The sequence below is a fragment of the Notamacropus eugenii genome, chromosome 1 (genome assembly GCF_028372415.1).
Source record: "Notamacropus eugenii isolate mMacEug1 chromosome 1, mMacEug1.pri_v2, whole genome shotgun sequence".
NCBI classification, from domain to species: domain Eukaryota; kingdom Metazoa; phylum Chordata; class Mammalia; order Diprotodontia; family Macropodidae; genus Notamacropus; species Notamacropus eugenii.
The window spans coordinates 266,990,339-267,014,012 of NC_092872.1; the positions used below are offsets into that span (position 1 = coordinate 266,990,339).

At 43.5% G+C, this 23,674-nt stretch overlaps 1 pseudogene; it reads right to left on the minus strand.

The window, feature by feature from the left end:
- Positions 1–10,055: 10,055 nt before the first annotated feature.
- On the minus strand, positions 10,056–10,130 carry LOC140521789 (U6 spliceosomal RNA; annotated as a pseudogene).
- Between the last annotated feature and the right edge of the window lie 13,544 nt (positions 10,131–23,674).

Sequence of the window (23,674 nt, forward strand, 5' to 3'; positions counted from 1 at the left end):
CATGAAAATTATGAATAAACAACAATAATATCTATCATTTATGCGCCACTTTAGAGTTCACAAAGTGCCTTACAGATATTATCTCATTTCAACATCACAACAACTCTGTGAGGTGGGTCCTATTATTACCCTCATGAGACTCAGGCAAGACTGTATGACTAGTTACTGATGGATGTCTCCAGGTTTCTGGGCTTACTCCACTACAACACCCTGCCTCCCATGATCCAAGCAAAGGTCAAATATTCTTCAAGCATGCTGGGACAAAGCAGGTCTTTGAGAAGGAAGGAATGTCTTTCTGACTTTGAAGACTCATACAGACTCTGGGAAAAATACAACCCAGAGACGTAAGGACCGATTCCTCAAATTGTTTATGAAGTGAATCATGACTGAATTCGTTCAGCGTAGTTGCTCACTCAGGGAAAGGAGGGAGGAATGTTGCAGGAGCCAGGAATGCAAACACCTTTGCCTACAGCCTTTCTCAAGGAAAGGGTCACAGAGTAATCACTCCCAGCTGTCTGGGCCCTGTTTCCACTGTCAATACAAATACCAGAGAGAGAAGAAGACACTTTCTGACTAGACTCAAGTCCGACCTAGACAGCTTTTGGAAATTCAGGCTATGCTTTTCCTAAAGTTTCTTAATTTTTCCCATCCCTCTCTGATTGAAAACATTATTCTTCCTGTTTTGGCATGTGGAAAAGAGAAGAGAGGGGAGAAGCAGCCTAGATCTGAACTCGGGACCAAATTGTGCTGCTGAGGTTATTATCTTCATCCATAACAGATGACAATGATCATGTCATTTAGCTGACTGTATAATGTAACCACTCTGAGGGATATTAAGGATGGAGTTTTCCCATTATTTATCTTTTCGGTCTTGGCAAGCTGAGACACGTACACCTACATTCAATATTCAGTGATACATGGCTCAAATGTTCCTTTGAAATGGTTGGACTGTTATGTCAAATCTCGTTATCCATTATTTCACTTGTCACATTGGGTGGATGTGCCCTTTGCTCGATTATTATGCTGAGCTACAGATTTAATGTGGGAGCAGGGCAAAGAACCCCAGAAAAACTCTATTCTCATCCTTGCTCACTGTGTGACTTTCAGCAAGGTGTTTTCCCTCTCCAGACCTTAGTTTCCCTCATATATAAAGTGATGATATAGGGCTAGATAATCCCTAAGACCCTTGCTAATGCTAGAACCAATCATAGCTGGATGGTAGAATGGAGAGTGTTGGATTGGAGATAAGGTCCTGAGTTCCAACCCCACCTCAGACACTTCCTGACTGTGTGACCCTGAGTAAGTCACTGAATCTTTTGAGTTTCACTTTCCTCATCTGTAAAATAAGTTGGCTGCTACCTTATAGGACTGGTGTTAGAACTAAATGAGGAGAGATAAGTACATTGCTTTGCAAACCTGCTGTGTAAGTGTTGACTCTTCTAGTGATGGAAAGAGATTTAGGGACTGTGGAAAGGCTCTGAGACTGAGTGGGGAACAGGAAGCAAAGGGGGTTCCCCACAGCTCAGTCTGGATATGGAAAGGGAACAAACATTTATTAATCATTCACTAAGTACTAAGTGCTAAACCCTTTACCAATAGCTGATGCTTGCAACAACCCTGTAAGATAGGTGCTGTTATTCTCATCTTGTAGTGAAAGAAACTAAGGCAGACCAAAGCTAAGTGACTTGCCCAGGATTATATGGTTATTAAGTGTCTGAGACTGGATTTGAACTCAAGTCATCCTGACTCCAGACCCACGGCTCCATCCACTGTACCACCAGCTGGCCAGCTTTCTGCTTGACTCACTTGCTTAGATACTTTCCTTCCTCCGGCATTGGAGCATGACCTGGGGCTTCTAGAAATGGACCAAACTGTGTTGGTTCACAGTTTCTGTTCACTCCTCATATGCTTGGTCTCTAGGCTTATCCAAGATGATTCATAGGTTTCAGGACTGAAAGATGCCATTGAAACCATTTAGATATAGAATCCTAGGGCAGAGATGTGTCACAGTGGATAGACTGGCAGGCCTGGAATCTAGGAGACCTGAGTTCAAATCCAACCTCAGACACGTATTAGATGTGTGACCCTGGACAAGTCACTTAACCCTCCTTGCCTCAGTTTCTTAATCTGTAAAATGAGTTGGAGAAGGAAATTACAAACTCCAAGAAGGCCCCAAATGGGATCATGAAGAGTCAGATATGACTGAATAGCAAAAGTAGATTTCTCTCAGGTAGGTAGAGCCCTTCAAAGTTCATCAGGTCCAGTTTCCTCATTTTACAGATGAGGAAACTAGAAAAGGGAAGTGAATTACCCAGGGTCATAGAGGTAGAACTGAAACTCAAATATAATTTCTCTGGCACCAAATCTCTAAACTCAATATCTGAGTGGAAAACCTTTTTTAGTGAATTCTATGCACAAAGCACTGGACCTATTTGACAAAAGAAGAAACATGCCCAAGAAGAGAAAGTGATTTAACCAGTATCCCTCAGTAAGTGGCAAAGGCAGGATCTGAACCCAGCTCTTTGGACTATAAACAAACCCAAACTCTCTGCACTATGATACACAACTCTCCTGCTAAACAGGAAGAATCTTCCTTGTTGAACTGTGAAACCCTGAGATGATCACTGCTGACTAAAGATATTCTTAATCAGAAGAATGAGTTCAAGACTCCTTTAGGCTTACAACAGTGTGACTTCTCCACTCTAGATCCAAGAGATATCCATGAGCTTCTGGCTACAGCCACAGGCTACAATCCATTGGATTATCCACCCTGACTTTTCCCTTGACCATAAGAAACATGGATTGAGCAACATCTCTACCAGACAAAGGGCCAAGGTTTAGAAAGATGCTTTCCCACTGCAGGAAGTTACCTAGATGTATCCCTATGACCAGAGCCTTCTCAGAGACAGTGTGGAGGGACCAGAACCCTAATGATGTCCCAAGCCACCAAAACTACCTTGTATTCATTTTGTATATAAATATCTCATATATACTTTTGTACATATACATTGTCTCTTTCAGTGATAAGCTCCTTGAAGGCACCAGCTGCTTTCATTTTTGTCTTTGTAATGCCTGGCACACAGTTGGCTCTTTTTAATGCTGATTGATCAACAAACTGATTGAAAGTGTCTAGGACAGTCAGGGAAAAACAATTTCAAACAAGCTGAATATGACTGAGCTGTCTAAGGCCATGCAACCACAAGCCAAAAACTGGGAAAAGCAGCCTACAATAAGCTGGATCTTTGACCCTTCCTTGCAAGTCATTTTTAACTAGATCAGCTGGCTATTGGATGGTCCAAAGAGATAATTCTCAGGCTGGATTTGAACTCAGATCTCCCTGACCAAGCCTATCACAAAACCCTTTTAAAGTAAATGCTGCTGGCATTATCACCATTTTAGATGTGATATGTGAGGAAGCCACAATCACTCCCAACATGGGAACCCTAAATGTACCTACTCCAGTTCAAGGTGTTCTAGAGAATCCACATCTGGGGGATCCACAGTCACGACCCCTGGAGCTGTTTACCTTCAAGAGGTAAGTTCAAAGTGCAGTAAGTTCAAAGCAAAGACATTTAATGAAATAGCCTAGTTTTTTGTTTTTTTAAAGTAGCAACAAAACCTTCCTCCACCCCCAAATTTGGGGCACAGTCTTCCACAAATATTCACAGCATCTGTGGGAAGAGTGGGCCCACATAGAGGTGTGTGGAGAGTCATGGATGTTGGGGACACGTGTGTCCTGGAACATGCCTTGAGGGTATGGGGTAGAGAACACAGGAGGCCAGGGCATACATGAGATGCTGTTAGGCTTCTGACACCTGGTGGCACAGTTGATAGAGTCCCAGACCTGCAGCCAGGAAGAACTCAGTTCAAATCTGGTCTCAGACACTTGCTAGCTGTCTGACCCTCAGCATGTCATTTAACCTCTTTTGGCCTCCGTTTCCTCATCAGTAAAATGGGAATAGTAACAGCACCTACCTCTAAGATTTGTTGTGAGAATCAAATGAGATAATCTTTGTAAATGCTTAGCATGGCACCTAGCATTTAGTAGGTGCTTAATAAATGTTTATTTCCTAATCCATCATCTATGTGGTCCTTGAGGGCAAGGTCTATGTCAGAACTGTCTCTGTATTTCCAGTCCCTAGAACAGAACTTTGTACATAGGAGGCACTTAATATATCTGTTTAGTTGTTGAATTAAATCTTCACTCTATCCCTACCAGGCTCCAAGGAGAATTATTTCTGTCCAGTTCCTCAGACTCCCCAATCTGGACAGTTTTCCTGATGGTGAACCTCTGTTTCTTTTATAGACTAAACAAAACAAAACAAAAATACCCTTCATACATTCTTGTTTCAATGTCTTTTGGCAGCTCCCTCTCAATCTCTCTCTCTCCTCTTCTCTCTCTTTCCTCTTTCTTTTTCTCTCCCTTTCTTTCCTCTCTTCTCCTTTTTTGTCTCTTTCCTTTCTCTCTCTCTCTCTCTCTCTCTCTCTCTCTCTCTCTCTCTCACACACACACACACAAACACACACACACACAAACACACACACACAAACACACACACACACACACACACACACACACACACACACATACACACTGAGGTATCCATGACCTAACTGATGATAGGACTCTCTCCACCATGACCAGGTAAGAAGGAACTCTCAGTCCCTTTGCTCAGTCACCCAAGACCTCTCCCCATGCAACACCAAACCCTTATTGGTCTGACTTGCTGACTGCTATCCCTGCTTGGTCTGTTCTGAACCTTTGGTCTTCAGTTGAGGACACTTACATTTCCGATCACTTCTCCAAGTGGATGAAGTCACAAGCTTCAAAACGGAATCTCATTTTGTGGTTTCTATGTCTTCTAACATAATGATCAAAGACCTTTGTTCTTAATTTTGACCTCAAAGGGAACCTAGAGGCCAAAGTGTGCCAATGAGTGTCACTGGCAAGACTGCTGTGGAGGCTACTTTGCTCTGGGTAATAATGGCAGGCAGAGAGCTCTACCATCTCTACCATCAAGGAAAAGGAGAGAACCAAGGTAGTTTTCTGCCTAATTCTCCCTCCACTACTACTACCAGCAAAACCTTGTCATTGCCTCTTCAGACATCTCACCAATCTACAGCGAAAAGTGTATGCTGGGAAAGCATGGCCTTTGAGAACCCAGAGTATACACAGGACCATAATGACACAGTGAAAAGCTAATACCTTGGATCTGTTTCATGTTGGGATGTTGGGAACCCACGTGTAGATATAGCAGCTGGGTGCACAGTGAGTAGAGCTCTGGACCTGGAGTCTGGAAGGTCAGACTTCAAATCTGCCCTCAGATGCTTACTAGCAAATTACTTCACTTCTGTCTGCCTCTGGTTCATCTGTAAAATGGGAATACTAATGACATCAATTTCTCAGAATTTTGTGAGGACCAAAGGAGATAAAGCCTCATAAATCACTTTGTAAACCTGAAAGGGCATCTATGTGCTAGCCATCATCATTACTATTACTGGCATCTGGGTGGTACAATGGCCTCCACTCAGGAAGACCTGAGGTCAAATCAGACTTCAAATATGGTACTACCTATGTGACCCCATGCAAATCACTTCACTCTTGGTTTGCCTTGGTTTCCTCTTCTGTAAAATGGGCTGAAGAAGGAAATGCCAAACCACTCTAGGGTCTTGGTCAAGAAAATCTCAAATGGGGTCATGAAGAGTTGGACAGGACTGAACAACAACATTATTATTGTGATCATCACTCAATCAATAAACATCTATTAAACACCTATTATGTGCCAGTTACTGTGTGGAGGGCTGGGGATACTAAAAGTGGCAAAAGGCAGTCTCTGCCCTCAAGGAGCTTACAGTATAATGGGGGGAGGGGAACATCAGGCAAACAAATACAGAGCAAGGCATATGAAAGCTAAATAGGGTATTATTAGCAGAGGGAAGGCAATGGAAGTAAGAAGGGTTGGGGAAGTCTTCTAGTAATTCAGTCTAGCCTCTTGTCCACGGTTTTTAATCCAGGTCATTGTCCAAGCTTGTCAAGGTTTTTTGGCTCCATTACTGTTTCATGTAACAAAATAATTTGGCCAATGGATCAATCAATCAATAAAGGTTTGTTAAATGCCCACTGTTTGCCAGACACTGTGCCGGGTGCCAAGGCTCCTAACAATTATGTGGCATTGAAAAGTTTGTAAATTTATTTTCTTGTAATAGTTTACAGATGAGGAAACTGAGACTGAAACAAGACAAATGACTTGCTCTGGGTTGCACAGCTGCTGAATGTGTGAAGCAGGATGAATGGAGCTCTCTATCAATAAGGCTGCCTCGATGTCTTAACACAAGACAGTTTTCCCTCTGTAGCCTACATGGACAGGACTCCTTCCCAGCTTCCCCTGATTGGAATTTCCTACTTCCTTTAAGATTCAGTTCAAGCCCCACCTTCTGTGGGAGGTCTTTCCTGGTATCCCCAGATAATAGTGCCTTCCCTTGCCCCTCATCCTTAATGTTTCTCTCCCCAAACAAGGTTGGCTTTTCTGGTCACTTTGAGGCTCCAGCATGGGTACCCTCTCTACTCTCTCCAGAAATTTATTCAAGTTCAAGGTTAGGAACAAGATTCCCTGAAACTCAGGATATCTGGGCAGTTGGTCCCTGAAGTACAAACATTTCTTGTCTTAGAAGCAATAATTCTGGGAAAAGAAAGGTCAATGAACGAATGAGTGAGTGAGTGAATGAACTAGCAAATAAAAAAATCTTTTTAAGCAGTTACTACGATCTAAGCATGGTGCTAAGTATTAGGAAAACAAACAGTCCCTGCCCTCAAGGACTTTACTTTCCACTCATGAGGACCACACATAAAGGGAAGTTGTGGCCAGAGGGGATATTTTTGTTTGGAAAGTTCGAGGAGCTGGAGGGGAATAGCTTGGCACATCTTTTCCAGTAGGGTTTGTCCTATTGTTTGGGTTCTGTTTCCAGCTTTGGGAAGGGGGATGGGGTCCAGAGGGGAGAGGGAGAAGAGATGACAGCACAGGATTGTCAGGGAAGTCAGATGAAGCCTGGTTGGAGAAATGGGCCTGGTACTGGGGACCACACAAGGAACTCACCAATTCAGTATGTTTCCTCTCAGAAAATAAGCTGTTTGAAGGCAGGAGCTATTTCAGTTTTGTTTTTGTAGCTTTGGCACCCAGCACAGTGTCTGGCAAACAGTGGGCACTTAACAAATCCTTATTGATTGATTGATCCATTGGCCAGTTTGACAAATAAGACTGGTTGGTATCCACATCAGTGAGTTCAGTGCAGGCAAGCTGGTCCCCAGAGGATCAGAAAGTCAGCCAGAGCTGCCCACAAAATGAATTTTTTAAATGCTCCTCCATCCAGCACCAATCCTTGAGCTGCAGCATTGGGATAGGGGGTAGGCAGAGTCACACAGTGTGCATTTAGGGCTAGAATCAGAGTGCACCTATGAACACACCTTGAACTTGATGTTCTTTCTTGATATGCACAACAATCTGTTCAACAATTTGGCACGATACAGGAAAGAAATATTATATTTTTGTGTGATAAGCCCAGTGTACAATGGGTTAATTAATTTATTGAGTACACCAGAGCCTGACTGTTATGGAATCCTAAGATTAAAGGATGACAGATTTAGAGTCAGAAAAGACCTTAGAGGCATCTAGTCCAATCTCCTTATTTTACAGATAAGGAAACTGAGGCTTGACCAGCCCCTAGTCACATAGGCAGTAAATATTAGAAACAGAATTTGAACCCAGGCATTTCTCACTCAGACACTCACTAACTGTGTGACTCTGGGCAAGTCACTTCACCCTGTTTGCCTCATTTTCCTCATCTGTAAAATGAACTGGAGAAGGAAATGGCAAAGCACTCCAGTGTCTCTGCCAAGAAAATCCCAACTGAGGTCAGAGTCGGACATGACTAATTGACTAAATAACTATTCCTGACTCCAAGCCCAGTCTCCTGTTGACTTTACTGCTTTGACTCCCGAGGCTCAGCTCAGAGTGGTCATTAGTGGCTTTGGAGTCTTTCTAAATCAGCCTTACCCCAGTTCAGGGATCTTTTTCATGATCCTTCCTCGGGTCCTGATCAGACACGTGCTCAGAGTCCCCACAATGCTGCTGCTTCATAAGGGAAACTGCCATCATTGGGACATATATATGGTTACCAGAGGCCACTCTTGGAGGCAGGACATTGCGGTTCAAATTCTGCTTCTACAGACCAAGAACAAGTCACGTCCCCTCCATTTCCTCATGAGTAGGATAACAAAACACAGGACTGTGGCAGAGAAAGCACTTTGCAAACCTAAATAACTCTGTTAAGTGTGAGTTATGATGCTTTTAGTAATTCTGAAACTAAATAGCAGGAACATGCGTTTATATACAATTTTGAGGTTTGTAAAACACTTCACAAATACTATCTCATTGGATTCGCACAGCAATCCTTGAAGGTCGGTACTATTATTATACCATTTTACAGCTGAGGAAACCGAGGCAGGCATTGGTTCTATGGCTTGTTCAGGGTTACACAGCTAATAAATGTCCGAGACAGGATTTGAATTCAGGTTTTCCTGACTCCACTGTATCCATTTTGCCCCCTAGTTATCCCAGTTAAATTGTCTGGGGCTGAGCATGGTTCTGTTATCATGTTCCCCTCTTTGGTCAATAGTGCTTCTAGGAGATTATTGTGAATTACCATGAGAATGATTCCTGGGTTAGAAGCCTGTTATTTTAACTTCATGAGTCAAACTTGGAATGTTAACTTAGAGTTAACATCTCCTTGGCTTCTCTTAACTTCCAAGGGCTGATGATGCAAACATAACTGCCAAGAATGAATCATACGGAATGAGCAGCAGTCTTGCTTTTATTACCTGATCGCTTCACAATCATGGTTGCGTGTGTGGTATGTGTGTGTGGTGTGTTGTGTGTATGTATGTTGTGTGTGTTTTGTGTGTATGTGGTAAGTGTGTGGTGTGTGTGTGTGTGTGTGTTCCACCATTCAGGGACTCTGTCTCCCCATTGGTACCTACTTTCCAAAGTTGCTGGGAGTCCACAAGTTGTATGCTCCCAAGGTTAAGCGTGGCTGCCACATTCCCAAGGAGGCAAAATAGATGTTGAGCTGGCCGTGGATCCTTCCACACCAGAGTTTCCATGGAAACATCCTAAGGAATATTTTTCAGTTGAATTCATCGTGTTAAGACTGTCTGCCTTGTCATGCCTCAGTGCCCTAGGCAATCCTCCAAGACAGTGGGAAGAGCCCTGGCTTTAGAAGCTGAAGAATAGGGTTCCAGTCTAGTTACTACCTGTGTGACTTTGAGCAGACCATTGAACTTCCCTTCTTCTCCACTCTCTTCTCTGTAAAATGAAGAGGTTGGATTTGGTGACCTGTTAGAGCTCTTCCAGCCCTAGACCTAGGATACCAACTTGCAGAAAAGATGCTGCTATTTACTGTTAGAGGGAGTTCCCTACATCTACAAAATCACAGATCTGATGTGAAATTCTCCCCCCCTAAAATTAATCAAACTCAAGCTCATGCCAAAGTCTTCCTTGGGTGCCTTCTTCCAGTATGGAAGTAATATGAGGCCTTGAAGACAGCCCTTGAAGGGGATATTCTACCACACTGGAAGGGCTACTCCAGGTGGAAGCCTCTTTATGGATGATCTCTCCATCCTTTTGTTGGGTTGTTTTCAGTCATGTCCAACTTTTCATGACCTCTTTTGGAGTTTTCTTGGCAGAGATACTGGCTTGGTTTGCCATTTCCTTCTCTAGCTTATTTTGCAGATGAGGAAACTGAGACCAACAGGGTGAAGTGATTTGCCCAGGATCACACAGCTACTAAGTGTCTGAGACCAGATTTGAACTCAGGAAGATGATAAGTATTCCTGGCTTCAGATCTAATACTGTGCACTATGGTGCCCCCTGGCCCACCCTCTCTGTCATAGGACCAGCCTAGATAAACAGAGAGAGATCCATCACCAAGCTGACCGAAGGGTAATACATAGTTCTACCACAGCAACTACTTTTCCTTTTCTTTTTTCCCTTTTTTTGCTGAAAAATAAGGAAGTCTTCACAAATTTGAAAATCATCCTTGAGCAGGGGCCATGTTAATCTTCTCTGTATCCATCTCTTCATCACACACTACAACTCTCAAAAACCATTTATTCATTTATAGAAGCAGCATGTGACTCATCTTGGTAGAGGGAGTTACCAACTGGACAAAATGAAAGGACCCTGAGCTTCTCCTAGATCATATCCTGGTTTGAAGGGTATCAAGGTTGGGCCCCATAGGACTGCCAAGGCAGAACATATTGGGGACCCTGAGATCATCCCAGTTTTCCAGCTCCTCATTGTACTCACTTGTACATGATTGCATTCAATCACAGGATGACGCTTTGTAAATCTTAGAATGCTACATACTCCGAGAGGAAACATGGTGCAGACCTTAGTGTGCTGGACTTGGAGTAAAAAAGACCAGGGTTCAAATCCTGCTGCCAGATATTTATTAGCTGTGTGATTCTGGACAAATCTGTATAAAATGGGGCTATGATAGCACTTATCTTGTGGAAGTGGGTATCAGGGTCTAATGACATTACATATATAAAGTGCTTTGCAAATCTTAAATCACTGTGTAAATGCCAGCTACAGAGGAAGCACTTCATCTTTGTGACCCTCAGTTTCTACATCTGTAAAACGGGAAAGATAATGACACCTCCTTCACAGGACAGTAAACATTCATTAAACATTTTGTGCCAAGCACTTTGCTAACTATAGGGGTTACAGAAAGAGGCAGGAAATGAAAGAACACGGTCCCTGCCCTCAAGGCACTTGAGGCCATCTGAGGCTCCACAGAAGCGGCAATCTACTGACTGGGTTAAGATCACTTGCAGAAGGTGGTGACCCAACTGAGTCTGACAGGAAGACAGGAGACTGAGGTGAGGAGGAAGGGAGGGCGCTGGAGACATAGGGGACCCCAGGAAAGATCCTAAGATGGTGGAGGACCTCCAAGTAAGCCACTGTTGCTGGATCGGGCAGCGTTTGCTCTGAGAAATAAAAGAGAAAATATATGTTGATGTTGTGGCATTCTGGAAATGTTACCTAGCGTTATTGTTATACAAACATGCAGTTCTAGATTTAAAGTCTTGGGTTTGAATTTCCAAGCTGTGCCACCACAAGGGAGTCACTGATCTTCTCAGAACCTCAGCTTCTTCCTGTATAAAATAGGAATAATAATACAGCAACCTAGTGATGTGAGGATCAAATGAGATAATACTTGTCAAATGCTTTTGCAAACTCTGGCTACCATCATCATCATCATTGTTAAATCTTACCTCTGATCCTTACTAGCTGTGGGACCTCAAATCATTGGCTTTCCTCATCTGTCACCTCTTTTCTTTCTAAGACTAATAATAAAGCACTGATCCTGTGGTCAGAAGACCTGGATTCAAAGCCTGCATCTGACCCTTATTCCCTGAGTGATTTTTAATGTGTTCCTTAACCTCCTTTGGTTCTTGCTTCAGTCACAGTTCTGGCATCTGAGTTGTTTCCTCTGCATTACTGGAGTCAATGCAGAGATCTCTGCTTCTGTTTTCTTTTTTCCCCTTGGTTTCTGTTCTTTCCATGTTTCTCTGAGCTCAGCAGATTTATCTTTTTCTTATATTATTCCATTTCATTCATATGCTCTAATTGGTTCAGTTACCCTTCATGTGATGGGCATCCACTTTGTTCCCAGTTCTTTGCTGTAACAAAAAGTGTTGCTGCAAAGATTTTTGCACGTGTGGGTTCTTTCCCTTTTTAATGATAGCTGACATATATATCACTTTAAGGTTTGCCAAGTACTTTACAGATGTTATAGGTAGCTAGATGGCGCAGTGGATAGGGTGCTGGGCTGGAGTCAGGGAAGCTCATCTTCCTGAGTTTGCATCTGGTCTCAGAGATTCACTAGCTGTGTGACCCTGGGGAAGTCACTTAATTCGTTTGCCTCAGTTTCCTCATTTGTAAAAGGAGCTGGAAAGAAAATGACAAACATCTCTAGTACCTTTGCCAAGAAAGCCCCTAGTGAAACCTGAAGGTTTGCCCCAGCCAATTCAGAGGCTAAATCTTAATGAGAAGCTCATTATTTGAAGAGAACAGTGAATCGAATATCACAATTTACGTAAATTATCTACCTAGAAAGGTTGCCGGGAGTAATTTGAATGGCTAGCACTGATATTGCCCTTCAAGGTTTGAATAGCACTTTACAATTAATCCTCTCCATAACTCTGGGAGGTAGGTACTGTTATTATAACCATATTACAGATGAGAGGACTAAAGCTAAAAAGTCCTGTGACTCACTGCCCTGGACACACAGTTCACAAGTGGCTGAGGTCAAAATTGCACTCAGGTCTTTGGGACTCTAGGTCCAACACTGTATCCACTATGCCACCTTGCTGCTTGGGTAGAAAAGGGCCTTAGCATCCCAAAGATCTGGGTTCAAGTCCCATTTCTGGCTGTTTGACCCTGGGAAATCACTTAAACTCTTAATGCCTGGAGACATTCTGAGACCAAAAGTCACAGAGCCACTTTTGATGTATGTTGGTGGAAGGGGTTTCCTCGGGGGAAGGGGAGTTCCCAACACGGATAAAGTTGCTGTTCTGCACCCCTCTAAAAACAAATTAAAATACTATAATCACAGTAACACCTACAATTCACTTCTGTGGTGATTCTAAGTTTCCTGTGCTTTTCCTACTAGTAATCTTGTGCAATTGGCCAAAGAAATTGTCTTATACCCATGTTACAGATGAGGAAACTGAGGTTGAGAGAAATGTTGGAAGTTGCCTGAGATTACAGGACTGTATAAAAGAGAGGACCAAGGGAGCTGGGTCACGCAGTGTCTCCACACTGTGACACTCCACCTTCCCACAGAAGCTAATCTCTAATTTTTCTTATCACTATACTAAAGGACATCTGTTTGGCCACCTCAGGGTCATCATTGCATGCACTTCTATCACAGGATCGCCAATCACAAATCTGACTCAGCAGGGACCCCAGAGGCCCTCCAACCCAACTTGTAGCTGAACATGAGCCCTGACACAGATGCCCCCCAAGAGTCCATTGAATCCCTGGTCAAAGACCTCTAGGGATGGCTTAGTGGATGGATTGGCCATGGATTGGGAATCAGGAAGACCTGGACTCAGGCACTTATTAATTATGTGACTCTAGAAAAGTCACTTACCCTCCCTCAGCTTCCACTTTCTCATCTGTAAAATGGGTACAATGACAGCTCACCCTCCTCCTCTTTCCCCACAGGATTGTTGTGGGATAAAGATGGATGAAGTGCTTTGTAAGCCCTAAAGCATTAGGAAAAATTAGAGCTTTATTACTATCTTTCCAAGGAAGCTCATTCCTTTTTTGGTCCAGTTCTAATTGTTTGGAATTTCCTCCTTACATAGAGCCAAACTCTGACTTGCTATGACTCAGGATCATAGAAACAGGACTGGAAGAGACATCTGGGGTCATCTAGTACAACTCCATTATTTTACAGAGAAGGAAACCAAGTCCCAGGAAGGCTGTGACTTGTCTAGGATCACATAGGTGGTGGTGGTGGGGTCCTCTCACCCCCAATTCTGCTCCTTTGTGGTGCTCCTAGCTGTGCTGGATCTAAGCAGAATAAGATTTCTGTCATTCATTTACAATCCCAAGTTTCTACTAATTCTGAACCTGCCTCTTCCAGCATGTTCCAAAATGGTGCTGTTTCTCTGCACGATCCCAGGGCTCTTCCTTAACCTTTCTGTGTGAATTTCTGGACCTCTCTGGCAGCCAGTCTGGGGAAACCTATAGTACCCCTCTCACAACAGTGGTTTTAGATGCATAAAACAAAATGCAAAGGAAATCAATTCTACTGAAATGCAGTGATCCAAGTTTTTCTTTTTAAAGTTCAGGGATTCCAGGCTAAGAACTGCTCAAGAACTAGTGTGTGTATTTCTGGCAATTTTTACCTGGATCCAGACCTAGGTCAGTCAGTCATTCCACAAGCCTTAAGTGCTTAACTACTTGTGTCAGCAATGTGCTAAAGGCAGGAGAGAAGGAGAAAGACAAACCCTGGCCCTTTCCTCTCGAAACTTTCACTAATGGAGCTAGGGTAGCATCAAACCCAGTGCAAATTGTGATGTAAATGGAAGGTAATTGTGGAGATCAGCATAAAGAGGTAAGTGTAAACTGACTTGTCCCACTGACCCTGTCTTCTGACATGAGATCTTAACCTTTTTCCCCCCCATTTTTTTGTCTCAACCATAGTGAACTTGAACCTGACATTCCCGGGCAGGCACTCATGAAACTGATAGTCTAGCCATAAAGGGGTTTTTTCCTGACTCGATGTCTGTCTGCTCCTGGCTGTTTATTTGTACTGGTGTCTGTCTCCGGTTGGGATTCTGACCTTAGCTGCTTCCCCAGTCCCAGTCCCAAACTGGACAGCAAGTTCCCTCTGGCTGGGTCTCACCAGCCACCAATGAAATCCCCCAGGCCATCGGGTTCATGTTGTGACAGATCATTAGACTGGGGGTTCAAGGAGCAGGAGGGTTGGGATGGAGAGGGAGGAAAGAGACGGTATATCCTGATCCTGAGCCAGCTCTGACTCCCTGGTCAAAGCTGACTCAGAGGCTGGAAGTCCCACTGGGCATACTGACATTGTGGTTTTGGATTGGGCGGGGGTGCCGAGGGAGAAAAAAACAGAAAATAAGGCTGAAGGAAGGTGCAATTTAAACACATATGGGGAGTGCTTGCCAGGGAGTCATGGGCTGTTCTGACTTCTCCCTTCCTTACCCAATACTAGTATCCTCTTGACCACTGAAAGCCAATAATCTTTTAAAGAAAAAATAAATCTATGTAAGGGCTGCTGGGGTTTTTAGAAAATATATAAATCTCAGTAATTAGTAGAAGATGTCGGCTGGCAGCAGTCTTTATTAGAGCTGTCTGAGGCCTGCCTTTAAATGGCCACTGAGTCACAAATGAACAATCAGCTGGGCGCTGGCCGGATTTGGCAGGTCCCACTCAGCAAGGGAAAGTCATTCCAGAAATAATTGGAATGAGGTTTAGATGGTGGCCAAAAAGAAAACAGAAAACAGACTAGAAGGAAGAGCAGTGAAGGCTGAACCGAAGGCCAGAGAAGTTACAGAGAAATGGGGGCCTCTTCCTGGATTCCCCCATCCCCTCCTTTGGCCAGTGACCTTCCCCCTCAGAGCTCTCAGAGTAATTTGCTCACCCCTCTCTCAAGCATTTATCATATTAAGTTGGATGTACATTGGGATTTCATTCCTCTACTACTAGACTGGAAGTTTGGTGAGGTCAGGGATCAGGGTCTCGTTCTAGGAACCCAGCCTGGGACTCTGTACACAGCAGACTCTTAAACATCTGCCTTTCATTTCTCTCTCTCTTATATCACTGGGTAGCTCAAGCCAGTGGGATGCAAGGCAAAGAGCCCTGAATTCCAAGAGAGCAACCCCTGCCCAACCTAGCTGTGTTTGGAAGGGAAGTATCTTGTAGGGGGAAGGGCAGAGGTATGGAGTAGCTGGGGCCACTGAGCACCTACCTCCCAGGGTTGTTGCGAGATTAAAATGAGTTTTTCAGTTGTGTCCGACTCTTTGTAACCCCATTTTCTTGCAAAAATACCTTCTCTAATTCATTTTACAGAGGGGGTAACTGAGGCAAACAGGGTGACGAGACTTTCCCAGGGTTACACAGCTAGTAAGTGTATGAGGCCAAATTTGAACTAGGAAGATGAGCTGTCCTGACGCCAGGGTGAGGGTTCTCTCTGCTGAAGTGCCATCTAACTAACCCTTAAAATGCTGGGTAAATGGTAGCTATTGTTACTGTTATGATTTTTCCCTTCCTCAGGCCTCCTCTTCCTCCTGGGTAAAATTAGGAGGATAGACTAGATGACGTGTGAAACTCATTGAAGCTCTAACCATGTTAGGGCCACAATATGTAATGGGAGCCAAGTGGCTGGATCTGGCATTGGGGGACCAGGGTTCCAATCCTAGCCCTGCCTCTTACTACCCGTGTGACCTTGGGCTCTCTGGATTCAATTTCCTCTAGATTTATGTTGCTAGGATAATCATGTGAAATGTGGTCCAAGCCATGATGGAACTTAGAATGGAAATTCACCAGCACCCATGGAGTTGGAGACTTCCATTACTGATTCTTTACATGTTTGCTTTTATTTTCTTTATTAGGTTTGCATGCTACTTTTATTTTCTAAGAAACATCAAAGGTCTTCATCGAATGGGTCATTCAACCCATAATTGCTTAATTATCTGTGATATTCAAATAAAGAGAGGATATGAGAGCTCTTAAACAGGAAAGATGGTGATACCCTTACTGGGGATCTAGGACCCAAAGAAGGGCATCCAAAGTGTTTCAGGTCTAGTAAAGAAATTAGGAAAGGACACTTTAAAATGAGTGTCTACGCAGGTCCATGTATCCCCAGCATGGTGGGAGTGGGGCAGGGGATGAAGATGGGTTGTGGGGCAGCGGTCCTGGGCTGAAGTCCGGGTTCATCCTCTCCACCTCAAGCAAGTCAATTTTATCTAATCTCAGTTTCCTCATGTGTAAAATGAGGAGGTTAGATTGGATAGCCCCTCTTCTCTCAGTCTCTCTCCCCTTTCTCTCCCTCCTTTCCACCCCCTTCTCTTTCCCTCCCCCCATTTCTGTACATACTCCCAAATGTCTATATGAACGTGTGTCTCCCTGCCTCTGTGTAGTGAGGGAGGATGCAGTCTCTCCTCCCACAGCTAATGGAAATAATCACAGAAAGTAAAGGCCAGAGAAAAAGGTAATGAAGGTTCATTTGCTAGCAAGGTATTTCTTTACCAAATTTTTAAGTCTTCAAACTGGATTAGAAATGGAGCTCAGTCATTGGCTGAAGAAAGATTGATCATGTTACAGGTAGAGCAAGAAGACAAACCCAGCAGCCCTGAACAGCAGCCCCTGGAGAGCCGGGGACATTCAAGGCAGGGGACAGCTTTGAGGCAACTTGTGCCTTTACCATTGGGAAGGAGAGGGAAAAGGAGGGGAAGAGGAGGGGAAAGGGGAAAGGAAGGGGAAGGAAAAGGGGAAGAAAGAGGGGAAGAAGGAGGCAAAGGTGAAGAATGGGGGAAGGGGAAGAGGAAGGAAGAGAATAGGCTCTCCTGTCCTATCTCAGCCACGGCATGTCACAATGGACCCACTCACCCAAGCGGGAAACACAGAAGGCCCAGCAGAAAACAGAGGCACACCCAGGTGAAATTCAAGGAAGGAAAGTGAGCCCTGCGCACAGAAAAGAGAGCCGAGCACAGATTTAAGGAAGAATTAGTACCAGCAGGTAACAGCCAACCTGCTGAGGTCAGACCTGGGGAGCAGCAGTTAGTGACAGTCCAGCAAAGAGCCAGAGCACACCTGGAGGATTCCAGAAGAAGCTAAAGACCTATTTCTAGCGATGTACTGGAGCCTGATGAGCTGAGGAGCCGATTGTTAAATGTTCAGAAATCAGCCAACAAATACAAATCAGGGCTTGATTTGTGGTCTTGTTGAAGGTGTAGACTTAAGAATGTGATGGAGAATATATTAATAATGTAGAGAACACTTAGAAGTGTTTCCTTTACACATCCCCCACTCCTCTTCCTCCCCAGAGAACTGGTTGTTCAACATTTACAAGCACACCACTGCTTAGCTCCCCACCTGTATACCTCACTGTCCCTACCCTCTGTGCCCACTCTCCTCACTGATGTGTGTATCTGTTGGCAAGTGTGCCCATGTGGGAATTTTTCTGGCTGTAATTAATGCCTTGCCTTTGCCTTCAGCTAATTATGTCCACTGGCTGACTATTAAAGAGGAGCTCACCTTTGGGAGCCTATGAACTATATTTTTAATAGTGAGGACCTATGAGATATCCTTGGTGCCCCTAGAACTCAAGGGTGGCTGCCCTGCAGGGCACTCAGCCTATAAGTACAAACTGAATGCAGTTGTAACCCAGAGGGGGTGCTCTTTATGATCATATGCTAAATTTGATCACATACATAGAAGAGAAAGTTCAATTATGAAATCGGCAAGACTTGAGTTCAAATCTAGCCTTAGACCCTTACTAGCTGTGTGACCCTGCGTCAGTCCCTTAACCTCTGTCTGTCTCAGTTTCCTCATCTATAAAATGGAGATGATAATAGCACCTCCCTCCCAGGATTGTTGGGAAGAGTGAATGAGACGGTATCCACACAATGCTTTGCAAACCACCAAGTGATGGATCAGTTAATTATTGTGGCTGTTGAAGCTATGCTTTGAGTCAGTTTACCCCCCTTTTCTTAGGCAGTGACCTAGATCTGTATGCTGGTTAAATATCTGTAGATTTGTATACACACACCTGTCGAAGCTTCTCTGGATTTGGGATTTCTTTGTTCTCTCTCCTCATGGTGCCGTGTATATACTTCTTGGTTGCATACTTAATCTCCACAGCAGAATGGGAGCTCTTTGAGGACAGGCATCATGTCCCAGCACACAGTAGACTCTATATGAATATTAGATGGGATCCCACTGACATGAAGGCTCCTTCTAGCTGGTCAGATTGTCTTCCATTCCCGGGTAACTCTGGACAGAGGCTCTTCTAAATTCTTCACAGGGTTCTCCAGATGTTCTTGGAAGTCACCTGTGGGTCTACTGATATTACCTGGTGCCTAGGACACTGCCTGAACCATCCCTCTGTTAACCATGGTCCCAGACAACAAGTCCACCTATTCTTTTTGGTCCTATTTTTCCTGGATTATTATCTTTTAAACCATATTTTATGCACAATTCATTGTTGGTAATATGCTACAGATGATTTATACCCACCTTATCTCTCTCCATGGCTGTTTGAGTGACCCCTACCCTATTCTGATTCCTTGGATATTGGAGTCATTCATGATTTGATTCCATATTGCATCATAAGAAGAATACTTACATTCAAACAATATGTTTGTTTCACAGACAAATTTGAAGTCCCTCTAAGTGCCAGGTAATTTTTCAAATCCATCCCAAACTCTCCTTTTCAATTCTAAGGCCACTTTCTTGTCTTTTGGAAGTGATTGTTCAAGGTCCTTTGGATCCCCAAGGGGGCCAAGACACAAAGGAGGTTTAGAATCCTACTTTGGAGATTACTGAGTCCAGCCTCAGACTATACTCATCTGATGCAAGTGGCCTGAGGTCTTAATCTACTTACACCCAGATGGGAAACGCTAGGCTAAAAGATGCTCAGTTCATTCACTTTCAAAATACGCTCTGCTGCTACTAATTGAGCATGTCTTGGCTCAGGCCTGTCATCATGAAACAAGAGTGACCCAGTGGAATTTCACTCCTCCATGTGAGTCTGACTTCTGGGAATCTCACGTTCAGATTTTGCAATTTCTCCTTCAATTCTTGAAGCATCCTTACCAGGGCCCATTGGTGAGTGAGAGAATGGGAAAGACTGAGCTATCATTTGGGGGCCTACATGTATGTTGGGTTTGGGGATAGAGAAGAGAAGAGAAGAGGGGAAGAGAGGTAAAGAAAAGAAGAAGTGAAGGAAAAAGAGTAGGTAGGAAGAGAGTCATGAGGGAGGTAGAAAAGGGGGAGAGGGGAGAAGAAAGGAAAGAGAGAATTGGGGTTTAGAAATGAGGCTGGGCAAGAGCAGTATTCCAATAGCCACCTCACCTTCTTTCTAATTCCTGCCTTAACCTGGTCCCAAACCACAGTCCACCAGGTTCTGAATATTGCTCACTCTTTCTGTGGGACCAGGCAGACATTTGGGGAAAAGGGCCCATCCATGTGGTTGAGAGAATCTAATCAAGATGTGACTGGGGGCTTTCAAGAAATCCCTTTAACTGCTTAAAAAAAATAAGATAAAGGAAAAGAAAAGCCATCAATCTCTCCAGCCCCTTCATCCGGGGTGGGAATGATTTCCCAGAAGGGGTGATGATGCAAACTTAGCTCAGCTAAGGCCTTTGGCCTGCCATCAGATGCTGGCCAACCCTTCAGAAATAATGCTCCTCTGCGTGTAAGATCAGAGAACAGAGGCCGGGGCCCATCTGCCCCATGTCCTCACCTTAGGAATCTGTTTTCAGAGTTCCTCCTCATTCATCATTTGACTCAGCAGGGTTAGGAAGACCTGAGGCTCCAGATGGGAGTATGGACAACTGACTCTGGTCTATTTCTTCAGCCCAGCCCATATGAATTAAATAGAGCCAGAGGAGTTCAGACATAGGGTTTGGGCTATGGTTTGAGCCAGAGCCTCTGGGGACAAAGGAATTCAGTTCCACTAAAACCCAGGAAACACTAACTCTGTCCAAGGCCCTTTGTCAGATGCTGGAGATACAGAGATAAAGCACCCCAGAGGCCCTGGTCTGATCAGCCATTTATCTATGATTTCGAGCTTTGGAAAGTGTCCTGGGGCATGAAGAGGTCAAGGGACTTGCCCAGGATCCCACAGCCAGGATGGATTAGAGGCAGGATCTGAACCCAGGTATTCCTTATCCTGAGGCAGGCTTTTGTTTATATCCCTGCTTTGCCTCTCATACAAATCATTCACTCCCTCAATCTCTCATTCATTCATTCACTCCCTCATTCATTCACTCACTCACTCATTCTTTCCTTCCTTCATTCATTCAATCAACAAGCATTGGTTAGGCTCCATGCAAGGCCCTGGGAATACAATGGCAGAAGTGAAACAGTCCCTGCCCCCATGGAACTTTCTTTTTATCAGAACAGAAACACATCCACTTTCAGGAGCACACATAGTATCCCCAGGGTGACCTGGAGGGTTGGGCCCAGTAACTGACAGGATTAGAAAAGACTTCCTGCAGAAGAAAATGCCTGAAATGAGGTCCTATCCTCACTTGGAGACAAGAACCGACTCAGAGTCAGGAAGGGAATGGCCAGCAGGATTTAGAGCTAGGTAGGAGCCTGAGAAATCATGCAGTGCAGCTTGCTCACTTTACAGAAGTGGAGACGAGACACAAACAGAACACTACAAAGTCCCTCATCAAAATGCTTTCCTTGAAATAACCCCATGAGTAAATAGAGCAAGGCTTAGCTTTTCTATTTTACAGATAACAAAACTGAGGCACAGAGAGGTTAAATAACTTGCTGGATGGAAGAAGGCTGCCAAAAACCACTTTGCCTTACTGGCTCCTGCTTCAGTTTCTTCCTTGAAAAAATGGGGAGGTTGAACTCTGGGTATGAATGTGAGCCCCCAATGACCACTAGAATGAAAGCCAACGTGTCTTTGCAAGACACATCATAGACGATGAATAAATGCTTGTTAATTGATTGATTGGCATGACTCCTGAGGCCCCTTCCTGCTCTCAGTAGAAAATGCTGAGAACTTAAAAAACCCCTTCAGGCTCTAAAATTGATGTAATTGTTTACTGTTCACCTGGAAAACAGAAAGTGACAAATCAGAAATTCGAAGTCAGTTATTTCAGCACCCAATCTCCTAGAGAAATTCACAAAGAACTAAGCAAAACATGCTAAAAGCATACTACCTTCCTGGGAGAGGTTCTGAGAGAGAGATAGTGGAAAAGAGCATGTGTGGGGTGGGGGGAATTTCAGTCACTCTAGGGAATACTTTCCCTGGGCCTTGAGGGAAGGGAGGGGCATTCAAGGAGTGCACAAAAATAATATCTTTTTTCATTTATTTATTTTTAGATTTTGACATTCATTTCCACAAAATTTTGAGTTCCAATTTTTCTCCCCATCTGTCCTCTCCCCCAACCCATAATACTTTGCATTCTGATTACCCCTTCCCTCAATGTATCCTCCCTTCTATCGCACCCCGCCCTCCCCTTATCCCCATCTTCTCTCTTTTCTTGTAGGGCAAGATACCCAATTACCTGTATTTCTTATTTTTCAGTTATATGCAATAATAATTCTCAACATTCGTTTCTAATACTTTGAATTCCAACTTCTCTCTCTCCCTCCCTCCCCACCCATCCCCACTGAGAAGGCAAGCAATTCAGTACAGGTTATATATGTGTTGTTTTGCAAAAGATTTCCACAATAGTCATATTGTGTAAGACTAACTATATTGCCCTCCATCCTACCCTGTCCCCCCCTTTTTAGAACAGAATTCTCTCATTTGACCTTGTCCCTTCCCAAAAATGTTTACTTCTAGTTACTCCCTTCTCCCATTTGCCCTCCCTTCTATCATCCCCCTCACCCCACTTGTCCCCTTCTCCCCTGCTTTCCTGTAGTGTAAGACAGATTTTCATACCAAATTTAGTGAGCATGTTATTCTCTCCTTAAGCTATATGTGAAGAGAGTAAGCTTCACTTTTCCCCCTCACCTCCTCCCTTTTCTCTCCATTGAACAAGATTTTTCTTATCTCTTTTATGAGTGATAACCTACCCCATTCCATTTCTCCCTTTCTTCTCCCAATACTTTCCTCTCTCATCCCTTAATTTAATTGTATTTTTTTATGGATACCATCTCTTCTGATTCAACTCAACGTCTATTCTCTGTCTATGTGTGTGTGTGTGTGTGTGTGTGTGTGTGTGTGTGTGTGTGTGTGTGTGTGTGTGTGTATAAAATCCCTCCACCTACCCAAATACTGAGAAAAGTCTCAAGAATTACAGATATTATCTTTCCACATAGGAATGTTTCCGTGTAAGCTTTAGAAAGTCCTTCATGATTTCTTTTTCCTGTTTACCTTTTCATGCTTCTCTTGATTCTTATGTTCGAAAGTCAAATTTTCTATTCAGTTCTGGTCTTTTCATCATGAATGCTTAAAAGTTCTCTATATCACTGAATGACCATTTATTCCCTTGAAATATTATATTCAGTTTGGCTGGGTAGGTGATTCTTGGTTTTAATGCCAGTTCCTTTGACTTCTGAAATATCCCATTCCAAGTCCTTTGATCCCTTAATGTTGAAACTGCCAGATCCTGTGTTATCCTGATTTTATTTCCACAATATTTGAATTGTTTCTTTCTAGCTGCTTGCAATATTTTCTCCCTGACCTAGGAACTCTGAAATTTGGCCACAATATTCCTAAGAGTTTCTCTTTTTGGGTCTCTTTCAGGAGGTGATTGGTGGATTCTTTCAATATTTATTTTGCCCTCTGGTTCTAGAACATCAGGGCAGTTTTTCTTGATAATTTCATGAAAGATTTTTGATCATGGCTTTCAGGTAGTCCCATGATTTTTAAATTGTCTCTCATGAATCTATTTTCCAGGTCAGTTGTTTTTCCAATGAGATGTTTCACATTATCTTCTATTTTTTCAATCTTTTGGTTTTGTTTTTTAATTTTTTGGTTCATCTCATAGTCATTAGCTTCCCTGAACCCCCCTCTCTCTTTTAAAGAACTATTTTGTTCAGTGAGTTTTTGAACTTTCTTTTCCATTTAGCTAATTCTGCTTTTTAAAACCCCCATCTTCTCATTGGCTTTTTGGGCCTCTTTTCCCAATTGAGTTAGCCTATTTTTAAAGTTGTTATTTTCCTCAGCATTTTTTTGGTTCTCCTTTAGCAAGCTGCTGACTCGCTTTTCAAGCTCTTCTATGGCTTGAACCCATTTCATATTCATTTTGGAGGTACTGGAGGCAGAAACCTTGACTTCCTCTGACAGTATGCCTTGTTCTTCCTCATCTGAAAGTATGGAAGGAGACACCTGTTCTCCAAGAAAGTAACCTTCTATGGTCTTATTTTTTTCCCCTTTTTTT